This window comes from Periplaneta americana, chromosome 12 (assembly GCF_040183065.1).
Source record: "Periplaneta americana isolate PAMFEO1 chromosome 12, P.americana_PAMFEO1_priV1, whole genome shotgun sequence".
NCBI lineage: Eukaryota > Metazoa > Arthropoda > Insecta > Blattodea > Blattidae > Periplaneta > Periplaneta americana.
The window spans coordinates 178,834,754-178,853,692 of record NC_091128.1 but is presented as its reverse complement, the minus strand read 5'-3'; the positions used below and the strand labels follow the sequence as shown (position 1 = coordinate 178,853,692).

General features: G+C 35.5%; 1 long non-coding RNA gene across 1 annotated transcript in view; it reads left to right on the top strand.

Annotated features, from left to right (window-relative positions):
• The first annotated feature begins 2,908 nt into the window (after positions 1-2,908).
• LOC138710096 (uncharacterized) overlaps positions 2,909-18,939 on the top strand; it is a 463,133-nt gene continuing 447,102 nt past the window's right edge. The window contains exons 1-2 of the long non-coding RNA XR_011335060.1: positions 2,909-3,507; positions 3,681-3,795. This is a non-coding gene — a long non-coding RNA (uncharacterized lncRNA). The remainder of the gene's footprint in view (positions 3,508-3,680; positions 3,796-18,939) is intronic.

Here is an 18,939-nt window from a genome sequence, read left to right as displayed (position 1 = left end):
TCGAACTTTATGTATTTAAAGATCAGAATTGTTAAATTTGTTAGCTTTCATTTCAATTATTTATTAACATTTTGCTAATTTTATCGACCATATAAGTAAACAGCGAGTTACGTATGACTTTGCCAATGTAGTACACTGTATTGTAGCTTGGGCTCAGTTTATTTGTAGGCAGTTTAAAATGAAGAAAAGAGACAGCTATAAGTTTGAATGTGTAAAGTTGTAACTTAAAATTGTCTTTAGTATATCTGAATAAGAATTCTGATTTGCAAGCCAGGTTCAATGCTGATGATACTGAGAACTTGTAGACATGTGAAATGTAACTTTGTAAGAGAATATTTATGTATTCGAAATATTTTTGTACAAGAGTAGAATTTGATATATGTGTGTTACGATATATGTAAAGTTTTGTAAACAAAACATATTTGTATCTGAATTTTAACTGCCAATAATAGTAATAAATAAAAAAAAACTATTTCTAAATTTTAATATTTTGAGTCGGGACAAGATTGTCTTTCTGAACATTTGTGCAAAGTGAACATTTTGGACTCTAGACAAACGAACAAACTACAGCAACAAACAAGCATTTCCCGTCATTTTGTAGTCCATTATTTTGAGGCAAAGTACGAAGTAGAAATAAATTTGATTTTTGAGTAAAATACGTCTTTCCCTCCACCGAGTATGACCACCAGTTCTGGGATCCGTGTGAAACAAAAGATGACAAAATGTCAAATGCTTACTGTAACGAACTATGAACCAGTCGAATGCTAATTAATGTTATTAGTAGTAGGGACTCTCACTTTGAGAGAGGAACATAGGTTCAGGGTGTTTGAGAATAAGGTGCTTAGGAAAATATTTGGGGCTAAGAGAGATGAAGTTACAGGAGAATGGAGAAAGTTACACAACACAGAACTGCACGCATTGTATTCTTCACCTGACATAATTAGGAACATTAAATACAGACGTTTGAGATGGGCAGGGCATGTAGCACGTATGGGCGAATCCAGAATTGCATATAGAGTGTTAGTTGGGAGGCCGGAGGGAAAAAGACCTTTAGGGAGGCCGAGACATAGATGGGAAGATAATATTAAGATGGATTTGAGGGAGGTGGGATATGATGATAGAGACTGGATTAATCTTGCTCAGGATAGGGACCGATGGCGGGCTTATGTGAGGGCGGCAATGAACCTCTGGGTTCCTTAAAAGCCAATAAGTAAGTAAGTAGTAGGAGGCCATGAACCAATGTAACTTGTGTGACCACGTCCAATGATGCCACCTCGCCTCGGACATGAGGGCGCTAAAGTTGCATATAAAATTAGCTATACCGTGCAGCTCCTCTCAGTAATATCTCGGCATCGAGAGTAGGCACCGACCACTCATAATCGCGAGTTCTGCAATGTTAAAGAATGATACACTTTGAGTGAACCATAGTGAAGATGGACTAATTTCAGAATGTCGCTTTAGGTGAAGAGAAAATATATTGCAAGCCCTTCATTAATTACTTTTCTTATCACTAACCTATACTCTCCATTTATAAAGGTGAAAAGGTAAAGGTAAAGGTATCCCCGTAACATGCCATGAAGACACTTAGGGGGCATGGAGGTAGAGCCCCATGCTTTCCATGACCTCGGCACTAGAATGAGGTGGTGTGGTCGGCACCATGCTCTGACCGCCTTTTACCCCCGGGAAAGACCCGGTACTCAATTTTATAGGAGGCTGAGTGAACCTCGGAGCCGTTCTGAAAGTTTGGCAACGAGAAAAAATCCTGTCACCACCTGGGATTGAACCCCGGACCTTCCAGTCCATAGCCAGCTGCTCTACCAACTGAGCTACCTGGCCACCCCTCCATTTGTAAACCGAAACAAAAATAAAACATTCAAACCAACACAACTATAGCTTCGTTCCCGATTATTGTATGTGCTGGTGTAGCCCTCATACAGTGCAGATTTTTTTTTTTTTTAATACTGTTGATACAGTTTGTATTCAGGGGAGCAGAACTGTTGTTGGTGACGGCGACGACCATGAAAAGTCTTACTGCCACTGTGATGTACCATGGAAAGTGAAATGCCAAATGGAGAAAGCAATATTATTTTGAAATGACATGACAAAGACAATAAGGACCTTGATGAGAACCATTACAAAGACAACGAAGACCATAATAAGGACCATGGTCCATGACAAAGACAGGACCGTGATAAGGACCATGACTTCTAACAGCAAGGACCACGATGACGATCATGGTAAGGATCCTGATAAGGACGACAAAGATCACAATCACAATCATGACAATGTCCATGATATGGATCATGACATGGTCCATATCGTAATCCATGTCGTGGTCCATGTCATGATTCTTGTATTTGACTTTGTCGTGGACCTTGTTGTCTTTGTCATAGTTCTTATCTAGGTCGTGACCCTTATCGTTATTATCATGATATTGTCGTGTTTCTTGTCCTTGTTTTATCTTTGTCTTCCTCCCAATTGTAGTCCTTCACTTCAAAGTAATATTGTACAGTATTGTTTTCCTCCTTTTGTAGGCCTAAGTGGCTTTTGTCACATGTTAGGCCTACCTTCCATATTTTCATAAAAGATAAAGGAAGAGCATGCACGTACAGAGACCTATACTGTCTCTACAAGAAATAGGTTGACAACTGGTAACTATTTGCACTGGTGTGTATTTTGGGAGATTGGGAATTGGGTGAAAATACGCATGCGCGGCCAGACGTCTTCCTGCGTGGCTACGGCTACGTCTACGTCTCTTTAAAGTCAACAATTAATATTTTGGAGGTTTATGTGAATTTATAGGGGCATTCGCAAGATGATTACAACCGTTAATTAATATTACGGTAATTTTCTCTTGTAATAAGAGTAGTACTACGGGAAAAACTGTATTAACACTCATTGTTAACTTTGGTTAGGAAAGTGGATAAATGCAATAGTAAATCTGCCCCAAGTTGAATTAAACAAGATTATGTCCATAGATGGCAGCATATCGTATCGTATAGCGGCCTTCGTCGTAGAATCATGTGGCGACCTTGGTTGTAACCTTGAATACAAATGTATTTTTATTAATTTTGAAGTGCCGTAGGTATCACGTTGGAGGTCACCAAATGTAGAGACGATAATGATAATAAGTAATAAAAGTTTTATTGAAACATTGACAACAGGAATATAACTACAAGTCAGGCTTCGTAACTACAACAAAACTAATAAACATGCATTTCTAGTCAAGACCACAACCAAGGCCGTTACAATCTACAGTTGAAAGACAATAAAATATATAACGATATGACTGTGGAATTCCACATAATTTGGCAACACTGATTTCTTTTCACTTAAAAAAATGGAGGTGACGGTACGAATGTCCATCGACGGACAATTCAATCAACGTTTTGAGAATTGACGTTTTTATATTATATCTTTTGTGTAGTATTTTCGGTTCTGTCTTTCATTTTAAACAAGTTTGTACCTCAGTTCGATGGTGTCTGTAGTATTGTAACTTAATTCAAGGTGAGTTACTCAAATTTCTCAAATTTTTTTTAGTGGGTAGTATTGTAGAAGTATTTGATCTTCGCTTCTGTACAAGAGAGCTATAGCTACGGTATGAATTACATGAAAATACTTCTGGCAACAACATAATTGTATGTAAGTAAACTTACTCATATCATATTAAACTTTTACAGAAGTGAAGGAAATGACTGTTACCACCTGTTACTACATTTCGTCAGTGCCATAACCTGTTGAGCTCGTGCGACTAGAGAGAATGGAAGTGAAAATCACGAAAAGAAGAGATTGAAGGTAGGCTGAAACATTTGCATTTACATTAAGCTATCATGAGTTCCATTTTCTTAAATTTGTTGTTGGTTTTTGCATAGACCTATTTGCAACATTGTACATTAAAAAACATATATTTTGTTAATTATGTAGTAAGCATCGACCAGGCCGCCATCTTGTCACAATAGAGGTCCAGGACACATACTGTCAGAGCCTTCTTTAGTTACAAGCCGGGGCATGGGTAGGTTTGGCAACGCAGAGTGGAGGCGGGAGATTTTAGAGTGATATTGTGTTTGTTTATTGCTTTCGTTATACGTAACGCGTATTTTTTCAATATTACTTCATGCACAAAGGTAAGATCAAGATTCAGAGTAGTGATGTAAATTATTACGGGTTCGAAAATAGTGTTTTATTGCAATCAATTAGCTATACTTCAGAATACTGCGTAAGTAGGCTACTTACATACAAAGGCTGCCACTTAAAATAATTACAAAAAAAACATGTTTTTATTGATAGTACGAAGGTAAATAAATAAATAAAAAAGATATTCCTTGTACCGAAAATAATAAAATCAATAATGCAATAAAGACGTAAGTTCCTACGCAGTATTCTTAAGTTCCATTCAGTTAACAATTTGTGGCTAGCAAATTGACAATGTTTTGCGACTTAATGGTGTTTCATCTGTGAAAGGTTTAGGATATATTTTAATATTATCTTATGCGATTATCTATCGTGTTTTTCTACAAATATTTCAGATGCCTAGAAAGTGCTGTGTGCCTATGTGTCGTAGCAACTACACTTATAATTAAAAAAAAAATAGAAACATACTTGTTTTTTTTATTGATGGTACAAGGGAAAATAAATAAATACTTAAAGAAATGTTACTTGTACCAAAAATAAATAAAATAATGACGTACTTTCGCAATACCCTATTCCAATCAATTAACCATTATGTGGCTAGTAAATTGACAATGTTTTGCCGCTTAATGTTGTTTCACCTCTGACATGAAAGGTGTAGGATATCATATGCATTTTAATTTCATGTGATTATGTCGTGCTTTTCTATAAATATTTCAGATGTCCAGGAAACCAGTTTTAGTTTGAACCTGGCCAGTCACCATAACAATACTGTTATCCTAAATTATTTGTTATAAAGTTTTTAAAATATAATTTTAAATAAATATAACTACAGAAAACAAGCTAAGAATGTGAATTATGCAAATAGGCCTAAAATAAAATGTAAACAGAAGAAACTATTGACATTCCTATTATAATAAAAGTATGAGGATGTAAATACAGTTAAGCCAAGTAAAACAATCTATGAAAAAATGAAAACACAACCCTTCAACATAATACGTAACAAAACGCAACATTATCTATTAAGTACATGTATGTATCAATTAGCGTAAACTCAGTGGACTTTAAATCCTGTAAATACCAAGTGGGTGAATGTAGAGTATCCAACGCCCACTGAACGAATATTTCACTTTTATCACTGCCAATGTTGCGCTATAATCGTATATGCAAGGTAGGCTATAACAAAAACCTAAAGTAACCAAACCTAACCTGTCAAAGAAGCAACAAGTTATACTAAATATGTGTAAAATTGGCCTATGTCTCTATAGTGGACGGGACATAAGTGACATTGACCAAACCAACAAAGTGATTATATGCATGTACAAATTATAGATAGTTCTGACGTATAGCAGGCATTCCGAATCTTCAACAAAACTGCAACATTTATGGGATCACAAAACAGCTGTTTACAGTGACTTTGAAAACCAACGGCGTAACTTTATTGATATAGCAGGCGAGACCCAACAATTTGACTAGAATTCTGATACACACAAATCACAAATAAGAATATAAAAATGTGGTTATACAATATTTAATAGAATAGTCAATTACTTTGTCATCCATAACCGTAAAAATTCCCAAAGACTGCAACCATTTTATTTTCATTTATTGTCTTGGTTTTTTTATCACCAACACGCGTTTAGTTTATAATACATCAACAATTAACGTTTGGTACGACCGCAAACATAATTCCATCGACACACACTTATATTGTAACATTAATTTACATTGGAAATCGGCATTAGCACAAACACGTGTACTGTACGGTCAGCCTCCGGGTGACAGATAATTACAGTGTTGTCGACGTATGGCCCCGGCTTGTAACTAAAGAAGGCTCTGATACTGTACATTGCGTTGCTTACGAGGTTATACAAGCACGATCGAGAGAGGGTCTCTGAGCGTCATGACAATTTCTGCCGCTAGGTTCGCCTCGCAATCCTATTAAATGATGAATAGATCCATTACTAAGCATTGTGCATCGTGAAAATTCTTTTCGAGTACGAAGATTATACACATAACAAGCATGTTATAGTCTTATTTGATATTTATTGATGACTTGTTAAATATCAGTATGCAGATTTTCAGCGTCATTTAATGGAATTTACAATTTTGTTTCCCGAAAGTTTGAATTTATTCAATTAAAATTTTTTCTTCTAAACTACATTGTTCATCTGGTTCATTTACTTTGACAAGTTGATTGTTTTCAGTTGTTAAGGGTTTGTTTTCAGTTGTTAAGGATGTTCGAGAATAAGGTTCTTAGGAAAATATTTGTGGCTAAGAGGGATGAAGTTACAGGAGAATGGAGAAAGTTACACAACACAGAACTGCACGCATTATATTCTTCACGTGACATAATTAGGAACATTAAATCCATACACTGCCCATCTCAAACGTCTGGATTTAATATTCCCATTTATGTCAGGTGAAGAATACAATGCGCGCAGTTCTGCGTTGCGTAACTTTCTTCATTCTCCTGTAACTTCATCCCTCTTAGCCTCAAATATTTTGCTAAGCACCTTATTCTCAAACATCATTAACCTCTGTTCCTCTCTCAAAGTGAGAGTCCAAGTTTCACAACTACACAGAACAACCGGTAATATAATTGTTTTATAAATTCTAACTTTTTTGTTTGTTTGTTTGTTTGTTGTTGAAAGGATGAATTTCTAATCTTTATGTTCCCATTTCGTAATATGTTCTGGTCACAAAACATAATCATATACTTAGTCTTTTCGGGATTTATTCCCAAAGCTATCTCCTTACTTACTTCAAGTAAAATTCCCGTGTTTTCCCTAATAGTTTGTGGATTTTCTCCTAACATATTCCCGTCAGCCACATGAACACCCAGGTGATGTAATCGTTCAATTTCAAACCCTCTGTGTTATCCTGGACTTTTTCAATAGTATATATTGTAGAGCAAAGTTAAAAAGTAAAGGTGATAATGCATCTCCTTACTTTAGCCCGCAGTGAAATTGGAAAAACGTATACGGACTCTGCTGTACGTTTCACTGAGACACATTGTAATTAATCGAATTAGTTTCTTGATAATACCAAATTCAATAAGAATATCATTTAAAACTTCTCTGTTAACAGATCTATTAGTAGCTCATGTAGGCGACTTTACTATTATATTTCCATTTTTTCCTCCAATATCTGTTGAATACAAGAAATCTGATCAGTAGTTGACCTATTGCGCCTAAAACCACTCCAATCACTTTATTGTAAACTAGCCGTACCCGTGCGCTCCGCTGCACCCGTTACAAATAAATATAAAGTAATTACATAATTAAAATAGGACGTTTGATCCAGGGAACATTCGTGTTTGATAGAAGGATAAATCGTTTAATATGTTACTTAATTTAAATTGCATCCAAATAATTAAAATGCGATCATTTTGGTCCAGAGACCACTCATTGGTGTAATGACAATTCCTTTAACATGTTTCTTAATTTTTATTACATGCAACCATGGTTTAATGAACATTGACATCATTTAGATTTAATGTGTATACTTTATTTTACTTGTTATAGGTTTCCATTGAATTATGGTAATAACTTAATTTTAACCCTTGTTTTCTACGTATTCAGTAAATGGCGTTTGGCCCACTATGGTTATGAACCCTTCAAATAACTTAAATTATATTATATAATATTACATTACATATATTATATTATATTACATTATATTATATCAGAAGCAACTGTAATAACATTATAGCATTATGTCCTCTAGAGAAACTACACTTTCCAATGGTGAAATAATAATTAATTATACAAATCGGTTAATTTAGCTTCCGATATTACTTCATACAAACACAGAAGCATTCTCTGTAGGCTATCTTTCATAGCTTTCGATTGTTGCTGTCCAAGGCCCCTTATAGACGAAGTCATTTGTTTTTTATTTCATTATACGGCCTTAGATGGCAGTTATTTTAATTTTAAAACTCATTTATCTCATTAAATATCAGTGCTATCAAACTTTTTCAAGAAATAAAACTTATCGCAAATTATTTTTAAAGGAACTTTTGTTATGTAACATTTTTCACAAAAATCAATAATAAGCGAGATATTTCGATTTATTTAATTCAGGCCCCCTTATAACCCCCCTTTTAAATAATGTATTTTGAATGCCATATAGCCTAAAATCTAAGTTACAACGAACATAATTTATATTCCAATTTTTATCGAAATCCGTTCGTCCATTATCGCGTGAAAAGGCAACAAACATACAGACAGACATACAAACAAAAATCTCAAAAAAGCGATTTTCGGTTTCAGGGTGGTTAATTATACATGTTAGGACCAATTATTTTTGGAAAATCGAAAATTACCAGAAAAATTTCAGCTACAGATTTATTATTAGTATAGATGAACTTTTGTCATATACCTACACGTGGAACGTTACGTTCTATAAGAGAACATTGATGTCAAGAGTGTAGCAAACATTGATACTTAATGCGGTTTACAAGTTCTGTAGCTATATCGTATCGTGCTTCTGTGTGCTTGAAACTGGCAAACACAAATTTATTTAATATGCATATTTCTTCAAGCATCGTCTTTTAATTTATGTTGTATTTTTATGTAATATGTACTGCACGTCTATCTGTTATAATAAGAAGAAGATCACAATGTGCATATAGTTAGTAACATAATTACGATTCACAAAATATATCTGTTATGACCTGAGGTTGGGGACAAAACTGTTACTTTTGTCGACTGAGCTGCCGTTTGACATGCTGCAGCCATCTGGTGTAAGATATTGTAACTGCATTCTCAATTCTGCTGGCAGATGGCGGTGTACTAGGAGTCTACACACTAGTACCATCTAAGGCAATACTTGGAACTACAGTATTCCAAAGTGGACACTTTGAATTTCGTGTCGAATTCGTTTTATTTACCCATGTAATTGTGTAATTTGCGTCTATTTTATGTCTCCCTAAATTAGCTGTGTGGTAGAGGAAGAGAATAATAGTCGAGGAATTGAGAACATTGTCAGAGGAAAATGAAAAAGAGTGAGGAATGGAAGTATTTACTTAATTCCTTCTGTAGCAAGATTATCTTTAGCGATATTGACACTGGCTCAATAATTATATCTATAAACTGTAAAGAAAAATATCAGTATACCTATGCATTATATATCTGTGTCTTTTAATTCGAAACCAGAGCTTACTAATTTATAAACACTAAGTTGATTAACATTTTTTCATCATTATGTTGTTTGAATGTGTTTTTAGGGTACATCATTTACAGTATGCGAAACATTGTAAAGAAAAATGGTGCCTTATGAACGATGGATTATTGCTCTAACTAAATGAAAATCGAAGTGATGTCCCTTCAAAGAACAGTACTTACTTACTGGCTTTTAAGGAATCTGGAGGTTCATTGCCGCCCTCACATAATATTAATTCTAATCTTATTGTTCATGTTATAGTTGTAATCCCCTGGTAGAGGGGCAGAGAAGGCCTGACGGCCTTATCTCTACCAGGTTAAATAAATAAATCTAAAAACTCTAAAAAATAAGCCCGCCATTGGTCCCTATCCTGAGCAAGATCAATCCAGTCTCTATCATCATATCCCACCTCCCTCAAATCCATTTTAATATTATCTTCCCATCTACTTCTCGGCCTCCCTAAAGGTCTTTTTCCCTCCGGCCTCCCAACTAACACTCTATATGCATTTCTGGACTCGTCCATACGTGCTACATGCCCTGCCCATCTCAAACGTCTGGATTTAATGTTCCTAATTATGTCAGGTGAAGAATACAAGGCTTGCAGTTCTGCACTGTGCAACTTTCTGCATTTTCCTGTAAGTTCATTACTCTTAGCCCCAAATATGTTCCTAAGCACTTATTCTTGGACACCCTTAACCTCTGTTCTTCTCTCAAAGTGAGAGTTCAAGTTTCACAACCATACAGAATCTACAGTCTCTATTAGGCTATAATGTTTTCTTAGATATTTTGAAGTACTACTTCTGTAATCGCTTTTGTCATCTAGTCTGCTGTCAAAAAAAAATCTGAAAGTTAGAATTTATAAAACAGTTATATTACCGGTTGTTCTGTATGGTTGTGAAACTTGGACTCTCACTTTGAGAGAGGAATAGAGGTTAAGGGTGTTGAGAATAAGGTTCTTAGGAAAATATTTGGGGGTAAGAGGGATGAAGTTACAGGAGAATGGAGAAAGTTGCACAACGCAGAACTGCACGCATTGTATTCTTCACCTGACATAATTAGGAACATTAAATACAGATGGGCAGGGCATGTAGCACGTATGGGCGAATCCATAAATGCATATGGAAGACCTGAGGGGAAAAATACCTTTGGAGAGGCCGAGACGTAGGTGGGAAGATAATAAGTTATCTTCTTTTTATTAATTATTTATATTTGCCAATTATCGGGAAGATGAGAAGTCTTGTGATATGACTTTTATTTCACTCATATAGCCAGCCCAGTCTGAGCTGTATAGGACAAGGAAATATCGCATGCATTTCACTGCATTACAAATTATCGAACCTAACTAACGGTTTGATTTGAGTGGTCAGTAGTATTACGTTACAGTCATAACACGGATCAAATTGCAGTCACAAAATAAACAAGAGTGACCGATCGGGAGAGATACAGAGAATATTTATTAAAATGTAAACTTTTCAAAGTTTAAATGATTTCCTGCTTTTTTATTAATGGGTTTAAATTATTTCCTATTTATTTATGACTGAATGATCCCTACATTTTTGTCTCAATAGCTTCTTTATATGAAGTTGAAAAGTTTAATGTATTTCTCTTAGAACAGATGATACATTGATTTTTCTATAAGTTACAAGGCGAGACCTGGCATGTTAGCTGTGCAATAGCGTAAAGAATGAGCTATCAAAAAGAGAGTTTGTTTCAGTATAAGAATCTAAAACCTATCTTCCCCCTCCTTACCCATTGGTGATATAGCCACGACACATAAGGTCACAGGATAGGTCTTGTCTCTCCCTGCATATAAGGCAGGGGAAGACTCGCGATATCGTCTCATTCAAGACATTCCACTGCAAGCCGAAGGGCGCGGGTTCGACTCCCATTCATTCATTCATTGACATCGTTCTGCCCAAAGGCAGGTCTTCCACTGCGAATCCAATCTTTCCTCCTTTGTCTCCATATATATCTCCACGTCATCTATCATCTGAATTTTCCCCATTGGTCCAATCCTTCCGTCCGCACTATAGTTCCTGGGTTTGAACAAATTAATTCCACGTGTATTTCCGTGATGGACTGGGACTTTTTTGGGAGTGAACGGTTCTCATTTTCAGCATCTGTTGTGAGGTTTCGTTAGTGATAGTGTTTTGTTCACTTTCATGGCCTACTCAACATGATTTTACATAACCTGCTTATTTGTCTCAAATTTGAAGTTCACTAAACAAGTTTAATAAATGGTTAAAAGACATTAAACGGGTGAATGGGTAAAATTTCTATACATTCATACGTAAAATTTAATGGAGATTCGGAATATGTAAATTTTAATACTATAGGGTGCCATTTTAAAGAATAAAATTTACCATCACATCCTGTATATCTGAATAACTTTTTTTGGACATTGGTATCATATTGTATGGTTTATATCCAACAGCTGTTGTATAAAACTTTTTTTCGTGAAATTGAAATTTAATTAGTTATGAGTAATATTCCATACTTTTTGAACACTCTGTATTTTAAACATAGTTGGTGACATTGAACAACCGTTCAGTAAATATTTTGCATTTCTAAATTCTTCTGTTAACTCTATTTTTACTCTGCATTGTTATTAAAACGTACCACAATATTAATATAATAATAATTTATATAATAATAATTTATTTAATCTGACAAGATTAAGGCCATAAGGCCTTCTCTTCCATCCTACCAGATAGCACATATAAATACAAAAAAGGAATACAAACACTGATGAAAATGATACAAATTAAGTTAAAGCCCTATGGAGGGTCAACAGAGTCAAAAGTACATTATAGAGCTCTCATCGAGCTAATACAGGAAAAAAAAAAGAGAAAACAGAGATAGCAAGGATGATATTGATAACTGACAACAATAATAATAATAATAATAATAATAATAATAATAATAATAATAATAATAATAATAATAATAATAATAAATACATTACATATTAATTGTCAATTTTACATCAGCACAGTTACAATATTTACTATATGTCATGGGTTAAGGTGAAGTTGCGCAACCTGACAGGTGTTCAACAAACAATTCCATGAACTAGAATGTGATTTTTTAATTTAAATTTGAATTTTGATATTGTTCGACAGTCTCTGACGTGGTCAGGGAGAGAGTTCCAGAGGCGTGGAATAGATATGCTGAAAGATGATGAATAGAAGGATGTTCTGTGCAGAGGAATAGAGAGAAGGTACATGTTCCGGGTTCGAGGTAGTGAAAGCTAAACAAAACGAGATGCTAGGTAAGAGGGTGTGACCTATCATTGATTTCTCAACGTTAAATTTTTCTCGGAATACTATCATAATATGACATATTATGTCTTATCTAAATAATAAAAATGAAGCCAACATCTTGCTCAATAATAATAACGGTAACAATCACCTGTCGTGACAATTGTTGGTTCTTATAAATCAGTCTTAGAAGAGCAGCTGTTAGCGTTTGCTGCCGTTGTCCACTCTGAACTACAAATTTGTCAACTTCCGTGGAACTTGGATCTGAAAAGGCACAATATGAAGCAATAAGAAGCCCCCCACCAGGCCGCCTTGACAGTGTTTAATGGGCTATTGTTTCTTCCTTAATCAATCAACAGGATCTCGCTGGTAAGCCGGAAGCTGCTCGCAGGTGAGTAACTGTCCCTCGTCCACTTTTGGCAAAAACTGTGTTTTCTTCTCATCGCGATGACAAAGCAGGGAACACGATCACACGACGGAGTCCCCGTCATTCCTTCCGCTACCTTGCTTACTTCTCGTCCTTAAAATGATCTCTCTTTTTCCCTTCTTTATCTTCTCATTCGTCATTGCCTCTACATTTATTGTTTTCGTCTCCATCGTTTTCCTCGTTTTTCTTTTTGACCTGTACGTCTATATTTCACCTACATTAATAGAACAAATGAAGAGGAAGGACCTACAGGAAATCTCTTTTCTCATATCATTTTAAGTAGAGCCTCTATTTCCGTAACATAGTTTCATATCAATGTATGAAGCCTTTTGAATAAGAAATTTTCGCTTTTGCCCCTTATGGTACAGCCACAGTATTATTAAAAAATGCAGTATTATAATAGTACATTATGCAACGAGCCTATAATGAAGGTAATTAAGAAGTGAGTATGGATATTTATGAAACTCGCTTGCGCTCGTTTCATAATTTTCATACGAGCTTCTTAATTACCATTATAGGCGAGTTTCATACGACTTTTTATGCTCGACCATATTTCTAACTTGATATTATTAATTTTATTGTATCTAACCTGGAGCAATGTCCCGTATGTTGTGAGATGTGCGCAGACGCGAAAGTATTGATTTTTTCCGAGGAACAGATGTCCACATTGACCTTTGCTAGGCCATAAGAACCTACAGAGATAACATTGAAATTAAATTAGACATTGAAAAACGAGATGACAAATTGAATTTATTTGAATATTATTTACAATTAACGCTAATTATTATAGTAACAGAACATAACCTTCTGCGACAGTATTGGATTTCCAGCCTCCGTGACTTTTCGCTAATTCTCTTTCGATTGCATATCCGAGAATAATCGATACTTGCGGTTTTATAACGGTAGAAAGCTGACCTGTCATTGGCTGAACAGTTGTAACCTGAGTCGTCATTGGCTGAAAGACCTGACTTTTAATGAGTAGGTGTACTTTAATGACATGCATTAAAGGTCTACTACCAGGTGTATAATTACTACATTTCGGCATGGTCGAGCATGAATAAAATTATATATCTGCTCTCAAGAGTAACACAGAATCAGAAATCTTGTCTTAAATGAAAGGTAAAAGACTGGTAATCAACTTTGTTTGATGATTTTTAGACATTTTAATTTTTACATTTTTATTTTGCATTTTTATGAACAGAAAGGAAAAACTGCACTTCTATTTTTCACTTATTCTTTAATCTGCAATTTGACAATTTCCTCTTACAGAATTAGTCATGTATAATGTGAGAATATGCCCTGAAAATGTTATTCAATTATCTCTATTTTTGTCTGAGATATTACATATTAAATGTTGAAAAATGTAAAATAAACAAACTAAGTACAGAGTAAAGGGACTGGAGCGCAGCGGCTTTTAAAAATGGCGTAAAAGCAATTATTTTCTTCGTAACGACCTTGAAATTTCGCTCAAATGAAGTCAATACTAAGAAGTATTTTTAGGCTAAAAATTAAAAAAAAAGTTAATTTTGACAGACATTTGGGCATTCCTGTAGGTCCTTCCAATCAAAGGATTTTCTGCAACGGAAATTCGTCTTCCATTTCCATGGAAATGCTTACATCATATCCTATAAACTAAACAATGTGAACTAGTCCGTTGCTATAAATAGAAATGGAGTCCGCATATACCGTCTGTTTTGCACACAGGGACTTAACATTGTCATAAGAAACCTATGTATAAAAACAATGAAAAAGTAACGTCTTAATCAATGGGACATGTTAGAAATTAGCAATTTGTAAAACAAGAGAACAACACTTACGGTTGCTAAGTCAGAGTCTTATGTTCTCTTGTTTTACAAATTGTCAAAGTCTGCTATTCTCTAAACAAGATCCGCTGATTAAACTATTTCTTCATTGTTCTTATACATAAGTTTTTATGGCAATGTGTCCTGTACTCAGAAAAACACGCGGTGCACGTAACGTATTTGGAACATTTTAATTTATGGGTGGGGGGGAAGGGTTTGCAATATATTTAAAAAATAATATTCTTCAGCTGTGTTTTCATATGGACGCGTCATAGATTCGTGCACAATACAGGCGCGATTATAAAAGTTAATACAAGTCTGGCATTATTCACATACAGATGGATAATATCAACAGTTGGGCATATTCTGACGTGCTTATACAGGGTGTTAAAAATCATTCAATATTTTGAGAGTTGGTACCAATCATCAAAACAAGAAAATAAAGTCTAACAAACATTGTTCCTAAAATTAGTCTAATATCTTCCGAGATATGAGTGCTTGTTCATCAACATCACAGCAGATGTTCAATGCGATTTCCATTCACTGTAACGCCTTACGTATTAGGGACCCACCCCTTGTTACACTTTTGTTTGCTGCATTTCCGATATGATACACTATATGACTCTATAAGAAACGACCAAAGAGGTCACATTACAAGATATGCTTTTCTTACTTACCTACTTACTTATTGGCATTTAAGGAACCCGGAGGTTCATTGCCGCCCGCCATTGATCCCTATCCTGAGCAAGATTAATCCAGTCTCTACCATCATATCCCACCTCCCTCAAATCCATTTTAATATTATCTTCCCATCTACGTCTCGGCCTCCCCAAAGGTCTTTTTCCCTCAGGCCTCCCAACCAACACTCTATATGCATTTCTGGATTCGCCCATACGTGCTACATGCCCTGCCCATCTCAAGCGTCTGGATTTAATGTTCCCAATTATGTCAGGTGAAGAATACAATGCGTGCAGTTCTGTGTTGTGTAACTTTCTCCATTCTCCTGTAACTTCATCCCCCTTAGCCCCAAATATTTTCCTAAGAACCTTATTCTCAAACACCCTTAATCTCTGTTCCTCTCTCAAAGTGAGAGTCCAAGCTTCACAACCATATAGAATAACCGGTAATATAACTGTTTTATAAATTCTAACTTTCAGATTTTTTGACAGCAGACTGGATGACAAAAGCTTCTCAACCGAATAATAACACGCATTTCCCGTATTTATTCTGTGTTTAATTTCCTCCCGAGTGTCATTTATATTTGTTACTGTTGCTCCAAGATATTTGCATTTTTCCACCTCTTCGAAGGATAAATCTACAATTTTTATATTTCCATTTCGTACAATATTCTGGTCACGAGACATAATCATATACTTAGTCTTTTCGGGATTTACTTCCAAACCTATCTCTTTACTTGCTTCCAGTAAAATTCCCGTGTTTTCCCAAATCGTTTGTGGATTTTCTCCTAACATATTCACGTCATCCGCATAGACAAGCAGCTGATGTAACCCGTTCAATTTCAAACCCTCTGTGTTATCCTGGACTTTCCTAATGGCATACTCTAGAGCAAAGTTAAAAAGTAAAGGTGATAGTGCATCTCCCTGCTTCAGCCCGCAGTGAATTGGAAAAGCATCAGACAGAAACTGACCTATACGGACTCTGCTGTAAGTTTCACTGAGACACATTTTAATTAATCGAACTAGTTTCTTGGGAATACCAAATTCAATAAGAATATTATATAAAACTTCTCTCTTAACCGAGTCATACGCCTTTTTGAAATCTATGAATAACTGATGTACTGTACCCTTATACGCTTTTCTTACGATGTCAATCTCTTAAGTCCTTGTTTTTTAGAAGTTCATTTACTTTATTAGGCTTTTTTTATTGTTATGTTTCACATTACTACATCTCGGAATATTGAACATTTTTAGTGTAATCACACCTTGCATCAAGATTCTGATAACAAGTAGGGCCTATTCATATTTCGGATTTGTTGCAATTGTCTGCGGCTCAAAAGCTGTTCATTCTGTTTTAATGTTTTATTATCGACTGTTACTCATAGCTTACTTCATTAGACACTTAAATTGCATTTACTTATCCTAATTCCTGTATAGACGTTAGGGATTTCCGCAAATCCCTTGTCACTTCTTTTCTACGTTTTCATCCAATTCATCTTTGCTTTCAGATTTTTCCTATTTTCAGGTTTCGTCTTCATCCTCCTTCCTCCACTTCATCGCCGTTCCATTCTACCACACCACGGATAATCCCATGATTTTTGCTCCCTGATCCTCACTGATTGCTGGCCAAGATCCGGTACAACTGCTCTGTGCAGTTGGTGACGTGATTTATCCGGACTGTTGAGTCACCCGCCTCCCCTTGACCACTCGGATGGGATGCTCCTAATCCAAAAGTGGAACTAATCGTGGCACGTGATCCAAAACGAGAATTTTACTGATCCCGTAACAAGCCTCATTCATCAGGCTTTGCGCGTTGTCCCGCTCGACTGCGTCATTCATCTCCATGACAACTGCGACACACATTTCACACTTAAGGTTATGCTCGCCAAATCAATTTTCTAAAACGACCAGCGCGTGCTGCGAAGCGCAATTTTTAGATACGACTGCATGCAGGCCTTTGTTTTAGAAACAGTTCCAAATAGGGGTAAGCTATCTTCTAAAATAGTAAGCGATAAGCTCGATGAGCAGGGCCGTATTTAATATTTTTGACGGCCTGGACTAGGATACTAAAAAATGCCGCCACCTCAAATAATGATCCACACAAATTTAACCGAAACGAAGACAGAGAATTGAATAATCAATATTCAAATGAAAGTAGTAAAAAAGAGGAAATGACACACAGAAAATAAAATTAAATATAACTTTATATGAGAATGATCATGTCTTCAGCATCACAGAACAAGTTTGTGCGAGATGGTGCGTATTTGCCTGTTTTCCGCACAGAACCAATACGCAGTAAGTGTGAAATACCATATTCAGTATTCCCAACCTAACACACATAACAATTTCCCTCTTCTTACCGCTTAAGCGCGACATTCATTTTACTGCTTTAGGCTTTTAACATATTATTTTTAGAGACGTTTAACATAGTAATAATTATAAATTGGAAACTTACCACTGCAATTTCACCTAAATTGCAATGTTAATTATTGTTTTTAAATATTTGCAAAAATTAAGTAAAGTCTACTACTCCACGAAACTTATTGCATTCCTGATACAAGTAACATTAAGGAAGCCGTGAAAAAATCAACAAGATTCCAGATGCGGATGTTATTACTGCAATATGTTATATAAATAATAGGGCCTATTGTTAAAATATTAAAATGAAAAATAAATCATTACATAACCTTACCGTTTGTTTTAAGTTCGCATTTATAGACTGGGGGGGGGAAGACAGACGTATATGACGGCCTGCTGGAGTATAGTAAACACAGAAAACATTTTATAGCAACAATGTTGAAGAAAGATATTTTGGTTTTCCGAAGTTGCCGTCATTAAACAGAAACCAAGATGGAGATTTCATTGCAACTAATTAGAAATTCGTCTTTCAGGTATGTAATAAACGATCTTCGCACAAAATAATGCACGATACACGAGCGGTATGTTTGTTTTCATGTTCTCGGAAATTAAAAAAGCTCAACTACGTTTCGCTTTTTCAATCTTTTCCTCGACCATGAAAACGTCAACATACCGCTCTTGTAACGTATATTACTATTGTTTACTCCTTGCCTAGTGAAAGCCCCTCGTTGCCCAGAATAGCTGGATCATCACTAATTTCACAGATTTCGTTTGCTGTCATTACGTGGACACTGGCCGATATTCCATTAGCTATCATATTAGTCGTAATAGAAGTCGTAGCACACGGCACTGAAGATGTACTCACATCAATTTCTGAACGACAGTCCCGTTTCATGTTTAGCAAGTTAGCAGATTGGAAAAAAAAAAATCTCTATTTTAGTGTCGCATCATCTAAGCACTTCCTGTTCCTTTTCTAATAATTTAAGTTTTGACTGTCTTATACTCAGCCCCGCTTAATCTTTTTCGCACACAAACTTCATAATTAATTAACACTTCAGACTGTTACAATCTATGAATCACAGACGCCCACTTTTAAGCGCATCACAACTTGTCTACTAGTT